Below are 8,086 nucleotides of genomic sequence, written 5' to 3' on the forward strand. Positions count from 1 at the left end.
ACTATTATAGCAGTGTTAAACATAACATACTCCTTTCTCATTTTGTATTTTTATTCATATTGATGTTTTTAATCTCCCAAAAAAGCATACTAGGAGTATTATTTAAAATTTTCTTAAGGTTTCTAATACAGAAATTCGAGTTAAATTCAAGTCAAGGAGTAAACCTTTTGCACACAATTATCCACAAAGTAAAAATACAAAACTCCAAAATATCAGTTGGTGGTTGTTTATTTCGTTTAACATCCTAATTTCACTTAATTTCTTTCTGTGTTCATTCTACATGAAAAACAAAAGTTAGCTCTCAAGATGGTAGCTAAAACTGGCACACCCAAACTGAAAATTATTCTCTCATGAAACACTCCCTGGATTGCAGAACCTGAAATAAAGTTGCGGCAAGTGGGCACTGCTACTGAGCGGAATTACCAACAGAAAATGGAAACCATCACTTTAAAACAGGATAAACTTTTATCTGCTTTAGTATCTTCTGCTGTGACTAAAAGGACATTCACCCATTCACTGACAGTGATTCGACAAACATGTATCACCAGTCAAAAGATAAAATATTCATTTCTACCTCCACCAATAATTTGCAGTTAAGTTTAAGAAAAGCATAGGGTTCTCTGACATAGTTTCCTCTTCTTCTCAGTAAGCATAACAATCCCTTACATTTACTTAGTTTTCAAGAAAGAAGAACAAGATGATGTTTTGGTTTACGCAAACAACTACAGAGGCACATAGTTTCAACATTACTGTTTCTACCACTATCTTTTTCCAATACAGAGGCTCCTAAACTTACGGTGGGTTATGTCCTGATAAGCCCATCATAAATTGAAAATATTGCAAGTCAAAAATGTGTCAAATACACCTAACCTACCAAACATCATAGCTTAGCCTAATCTACCTTAAATGTGTTCAGAATATTTACATTCACCTACTAGGCAAAATCATCTAACACAAAGCCTAACCTATTTTACAAATAAACTATTGGATATCTCATGTAATTTATTGAATACTGTACTGAAAGTGAAAAACAGAATGTTGTTATCAGTACTTGAAGTATAGACCCTACTGAATGTGAATGCTTTCACACCATTGTAATTCTGAAAAATTTTAACTCGAACATAGTAAGTCTGGAACCATCTATATTCAGTGTCAAGTAAGACATTATCATTAAGGAATAAAATTATTGGCATCATTAGGAAGATTGGAAGAAAAAGTTTTATCTCTCTTTTGCCACAGCAAGTAAATAAAGCCATTAGCATTTATACAGTTGTTCATTTTTTAGAGACAGGATCTCCCTATGTTGCCCAGGTTGAGGTGCAGTGGCTATTCACAGACACAATTTCATAGCAATTTTATAGGCACAATTTTATAGCACATGACAGCCTCGAACTCCCATGCTTAAGTGATCCTCCCAACTCAGCCTCCAGAGTATCTGCGACCACTGCACCTGGCTCTCATTGTATTTTCAATGTCTTGTTAGAAATGTCATTGCACTGCTGAGACTACCAAATACAATAAAAGCCATTGCCACAGAAGTATTATGAAAGTGGCCGGGGGCGGTGGCTCACGCCTGTAATCCAAGCACTTTGGGAGGCCAAGGCAGGCGGATCACAAGGTCAGGAGATCGAGACCATCCTGGATAACACGGTGAAACCCCGTCTCTACTAAAAATACAAAAAATTAGCCGGGCGTAGTGGTGCGTGCCTGTAGTCCCAGCTACTCGGAGGCTGAGGCAGGAGAATGGTGTGAACCCAGGAGGCGGAGCTTGCAGTGAGCTGACATCGCACCACTGCACTCCAGCCTGGGCGACAGAGCGAGACTCCGTCTCAAAAAACTAAATAAATAAAAATAAAAAATAAAAATGAAAGTAGTTAATATGGCTTCTGACAAAATTAAATCAGCCTCTACAAATGATTTTTGTGTGTGTGTGTGTGTGTGTGTGTGTGTGTGTGTGTGTAAACATATATTAGGCAGAACTGAGTAAAGGGGAATCCATCCCTATTGCTGGAAAAATAACCAAAGGTGTGCACTACTGAGGATAAAAAGATCATCTTCATGTCAGAAGAACAGAAGCATATTTTCCATTTCTGTGACCCAAATGTATCAACAGCTTAAATATTGGGAGAAAGGCAAAATGTATTTGGAATACAACTTAGCTGACCTTAAAACTTTATCCTCCTTTTCTCTAAGATTCCTACATTATGTAAAAGTAGTAAGATCCAGTTTTGTAAAGTCTTACTAGCTTCCTGGATGTTCTTTATCCATTTTGCCAAATGACTCCCTAAAAATACATAAATTTCATAAATCACAGGTTGTCCTTGGAAACAGCATCAACTGAGATCCATGTTCTGCTTATAGCTTCCCTTGTCCCATCAAATCATGCATTCTGATTCCTTCCATTTAGCAATCAAGAAAAAACTGCTTAGAAATTTTAATCATCATTAGATTTTCCTCTTCTCAGTTTGTTCTTTCCACTCCCAATCTTATCTATCAACCCCAGTCTTAGATTTCATTCATATTATTTTAAATAAACACAAAGAAACTCCAAGAAACAAATATGTATCTCACCACACGTAAGTCCAGCAGAGTATCTCAGGACTCTTCTCCCCTAACAATAGCAGTCCTCCTGGTCTACAGCACTCTCAGAGGCAGGCAAGGAATCCTGTTTATTTACATGATTCACCAGCTAGTGTGCATTTCTTTAAGTGTTGTCTTTTCCTTTAAGATGTAAGCTATGGCCAGATATCACTTTTATCAGAACAAGGGATCAGAATCTCAAAACTGTACCTGCCAGCACTCAGCGAAAAATGAGATTACCATCAGGGCCTACTGGAAGTTGTCCCAAAGGTTACCCAATTTCTATCGCATTATTCCTCTAAATCTGATTGCCTTTATTTCTTTCACACAACATTTTTGTAAATCCAAAATGTCTCTTAATCATTTAAGAGACTGAAATCATAGCACTAACATTCAAATATCTAAAGTTATTTAATATTGACTACGTGAACTAAAAGAAATACATTAATCTAAACTGAGAGTACATTCTGCCAGTCTCATTGGGTAAGATGTCTAATGTATGTTTGTAAGTCTCCAGAAATGACCCCAAAAGAGCAAATGGCACCAAAACCCTGATTCTGAAGAACAGTTAAATCCAAAATGTTGGGGGTTTCTTAGTTTTCAGTTCTTTTAAACATGGCTGGGACTATCAAAATATCCCATCTTGTTCTCGTCACCCCCACTCCTACAAATGCTCTCTGCCTCAACAGCTCATAATGCAGTGGTACTGCCTTCATGTCTCCATCTACATACATGAGAGTTTCTGTGTCATCTTACTTGACAGTGTGGGATACAGTTAAAACAAATCATTCAATTTCAAGATCTACCACAAAGACCAGAATCCTATCAGTACTTTTAACTTTAAAATGAAAGTAAAAGTTTTTTCTCAGCTATAAAAGCTATAGAAAAACAAACGGGCAAACTTCCTTTGAATGAAGTTATACTAATATTTGCAGTCTAAGTACTAAAATGACCATATAAATTATTTACATGCTAATATGATAGACACAAGAAAGACAGTTGTAGTCAGAGACGTTTTCAAAAGACATTACATTGGCTATAAAAAGGTACTGAATATTGTTCTAATGCCATTGACGAATCTACTCAAATCACAATGAAAAAAAATAAGCCCAAATGACCAATGTACACTTTAATTAATTTAATTCAGGTAATATTACAACTCCAAGTCCCAAGATACAAGAAAAAAGAGAACTACAGTACAATACAGTGTCTCTTAGGAAAGGAACTGTTCCAGGATTTGAGACAATGAGCGTTTAGTACAGCCCAGTGTTCTTGATTTCTCATTAGGAGCAACTTTCCAGGGCACTGAAGCAAACTAGGAAAAGAAATGGGGAGGGTAAGCCAAAGGGGTCGCTGCTCTTCAGTGTCAAGTTGGAAAGAGCTTGCTGCGATCAATTATGCTGAGAAGGTAGGGCCTTGAGAGGGAAGGAAGGGTAGAAAAAACAGTTTTACAGGGCGCTGAAAAAAGTGACAGGACAGAGGTAGAACTGCTTCCTTCTCCATCTTTCACGTCAATTCAAGTTTTTCTTTTTGTTCTGTAAGAACTTTTGTCTTTATGGTGCTTGCTGCGGTTTGCTGATGTAGTTCCCAACTCCTGCCTTCCTTTGGTGACTTATTAACGGACTGGCAACGGCTGAGTAAAATGCACTTAAGAAAAAAGAAATCACCTCTCCTTGCCAAGACGCACATGCTGCCCAGTACCTGAGGAAGAGCTCCGCTGTCGCTGGCCAAAAGAAATTCCAGTTTAACCTCTGCCTCTCCTATCCAAATCCATTGCAAATAAATGTGTGTGTGCCACTTGCAGAGAATCTGCCTGACTCACCCCCCGCCTTCGGCGTGCCAGGGAGAGATGTAAATGCTCCGTCCTGGAGCGGGCAGTGAAGTGGGGGCCGCGGCCTCGGTAGCACTGAGAGTCCCCAAATCTCCCCCTGTGATGGGTTTGGGGATGTGTTCCTCTCAAGTAGGTGCCTGGTCACAGGGCGACCACCCAGGCTCACAGCAACACACGTGTCACTGAGCCCGAGCCCAGCCCGCCGCAGACACTGGCCCCGCAGTCCTCGTAAAGACGCCCAGTTGCGCGCAAGGGACTTAGCAGTGAGGGAGAAGCAGGACCACCCAAACTTTTCCTCTAAACCCTAAGAAGGAAAAAAAAAAGTACTTTTCCGCGGAAGCAGCCTCCACACACCGCCCGCGCCCAGCTCAGGGGATGCCCGGCCCGCAATTGACCTCTCTCTCCCTCCCAGGAGCGCGCTGAGGCCGCCTGCGCGCCCCACTGGATCGGCCCCTGAGCTCGCGCCCGCCCCAGCCGTGTAGCCAGGGACCCCATCGACCCTCCCGGCAGCTGCCGGGGCCAGGCGCTCACCTCCTGGGGTCCAGCTTCCGTCGCTCCTCCAGTTTGGCGGCGGAGTGTGGGGCTGCAGCGGCCACTGCCGCCGCCGCCGCCGCCTTCGCTGCCCACCGCGGCCGCCGCCGCCACCGAAGCGGCTGCCCGGCGCGCCGCCGGGTGGAGGCTGGGGGACACGCGGAATCCCTGGCGACGAAAGAAGGCCCGGGACGCAGGCGAGGACACAAGAGACCGCGGAATTGCGACGGGGCTCGGGAAGAGAGCGGAAGGAAGGAGGCGCCAGTCCACCCGCGCCCAAGTAAGTCACAAACTTAGCCGCACTGGGTCAGGGAAGGGAAGGAAGGAAGGAAGAAGGGACGCGCCGCGAGAGGAGAGAGACTGAAGCGACGGAGAGAGCAGAGGAAGGAGCAAAGAGCAGCTGGAGAGACAGGAAGGGGAGGTCTCAGGAGACGGCGAGAGAACTAGAGACAACTGAAAGGGCTCACCGACTAGAGGGAGAAGGTGGCGCAGGAGTAAGCAGGAGTATCTAAACACGGCCCGCGATGTCACGCGACATCCGGCAGAGGCGATGTGTCCAAGAGCGCCGGCGGCATTCTTATCTTTCTGTGTTGCCACTCTCTGCAGCTACATCCCTGCACGAGTATTTATTGGGTTGCATCATCTGATTGTTCCTGCCAGTAGCGTAAACATCACGAGACTGCATGGTCCAGTGGAGTGCACAGCCCTGAGGCGCCCCATCGAGGTAGTGCAAGCTCCAAGCCGGTGCAACCGGTGAGGCTCAGGGAAGGCGGATTGGCCGCAGGTCCTGAGCTGATAGCACGCATGTACGTCTGTGATTCCTTCACATATTAACAGCCCCAGGTTTTTAACGTAAGTGATTCGGCACGGACCTGCGCCATCTGCCGCTGCCCCTCCGCTTCTGCTGCTCCACACCGCTGGCGGGCACCCCACCGCTCGGTGCCGCCGCTCGGCGTCAGCCGCCCGGGCATCCGCGGCGGGGAGGGGCCTCGAGCCGCGCCGCCTCCGCCAGGGGCTTGAGCTCTGCGCTCAGCGCCCGCCCGGAGCTGGCTGAGGACCCGGCTCCGGACCAGCCGCTCTTGCCTCCCGGGTTCCTTCTTTCTCACGCCCTGGGCTGGGTCCTAGGTCCAGCTTTTTGTCCTACTCAGAAGAGTTCCCCATGGGGAGAGCCTGTGCTTCCATGCAGACCTAAAATTGCATGCGTTTCCCAGCTCAGATCACTCCTGACTCTACTTTATAAAACTTGGGGCGTATAGAGTGCTGCCGTAACACAGTGTTAAGTCATTGTTCACCTTTAACAAAAAATGTCTGAAGATAATGTGGTTGTCAATTGTGTCCTTCACTTATGTCACTGATGCCTTTCTGTCTTCCTTGGGAGTTAGGAAAACAGCCTTAGCAAAGTGATTATTTGCATTTATTCTGTTCCTAAGTGTAATTAATGAGGTTCAAGTACTGTTTGCCAAGCAAATAATATATCAATGACCCAGCACCATTGCCATCGGTAAACCATTGAATCATAAGTAAAACATTAAGATATGAACAGACTGTCAGCACAGACACACCATATATTGTTCTGGGTGCTGCTAGAGAATAGTCACTTAATGGATTTCAACCACATGGTGTATCATGCAAGTGTATATCATTTTCCAGTAATACATATTATTTGTAATGTATATGTGGACATCACTGACCAAACTGTGTTTTCAACAGTAGCCACCAAAACGCATAAAGCTCAAGAGAAATAATTTCACATACCAACTGCTCCTGGTTCCCAGTCTTTCTTCAATACAAAGCTATAGCTAATAGGACCTCCAAGGGGGAAAAAAAAATAAGGGTAGGGAGGAAATAATTTGAGGACAGAGGCTTTTCTTTCTAGTGTTCAAAACTGGAAGAGATCCAGAGATCCATGGTGCCTCACCAGTGCTTGGAAAGCAGGTATGGAGCTTGTGTCTTTTAAATAGCTTGTACCTTTAAAATCCTTAGTTAATGCTCAGAAGGCACAAGGAACCACCCCAATCAGTCTGACGTATGAAATGAAAATGTACTGTCATGTGTCTCTTGTCACATCTGGCTCACATACATGTTCACACATTCTACATAACCCACCGCAGTGATATTCATCAGAGTATCACTGGGAATTTCTAATGGGAAACTCAAAACCAAAGGTAAAACAAAAATTTAGCTTTAAAGTTTTCACCTGAATGATTATATTCTGTTTCTAGACGAATGTTAAAATTAACTTTCACTCCCTGAGCAGGCAGTGAGCAAGAATCAGCAACCACAAAGTAAGCTAACAGGCAAAGGGAAGTCACTTTTTGTATTAAAAATTTGCCACTGCTGTTCAACAGTTTTTCACACTGTGGATTATGTATTTCAACATAGCTGGCAATTTCTCATTATAATGGTGAAGCAGCCATGAACAGTCAGTGTTGGTGAATAAGCAAGAAAAAGTCCAAGAAACACATTTTTCAAGCATTCTGCTGCAAAATAGATCAAACTCTCCTTCACATAAGTTGAATAGGTAACTCCTGAAGGCATTTCAGTACAAAGATTGGCAAGAATTTACCCTAAAAGGAGCATAAAGTTGGTGTGTGGGGTGGGAGGCAGGGAGACAAATTTGGTGTGTGTCTTAAATTAATGAGAAAAAGAGTTGTCTTTGGCAAAGCGTTGACAATCTCTGTTATCATTTTCATTACTTGATGTTTGCTGTCCCACAAATAAAAGAACGTGTTCTATTTCCTTTCCTATTTATTAGTGTCCAGTAGTTGAGATATATGTGTGTTTTCCTTTGAAAGGTCATTGATTAATTTTTCTTATAAACTCTGCATGTGATCACTTTCGATTGCTTTTCCGGGTGATAACAATGAATCCTGAGATTTTTGTTCACCTCTCCTAAAACTTATGCTATGTCTCTTGATTCTCATAAGCCCAAAGAAAGATTTATTAGTTCTTTTTGTCTTGAGGTTCACACGGCTTGGTGACAAGAAGAATGAGCAGAAAACTGATGGAATTAGAAAATGGTGTAAGTAAGCTTTACTGATAATGATTTGTTTACTTTTTAATCAATAACTCTCTGTACTAAATGACTTCTTAGAATACCTGCCCAGTGCTTAGCTTATTAATCAAGTTTCTTTCATGTCATCC

Source organism: Rhinopithecus bieti, unplaced genomic scaffold, assembly GCF_001698545.2.
Source record: "Rhinopithecus bieti isolate Rb0 unplaced genomic scaffold, ASM169854v2 scaffold_905, whole genome shotgun sequence".
NCBI lineage: Eukaryota > Metazoa > Chordata > Mammalia > Primates > Cercopithecidae > Rhinopithecus > Rhinopithecus bieti.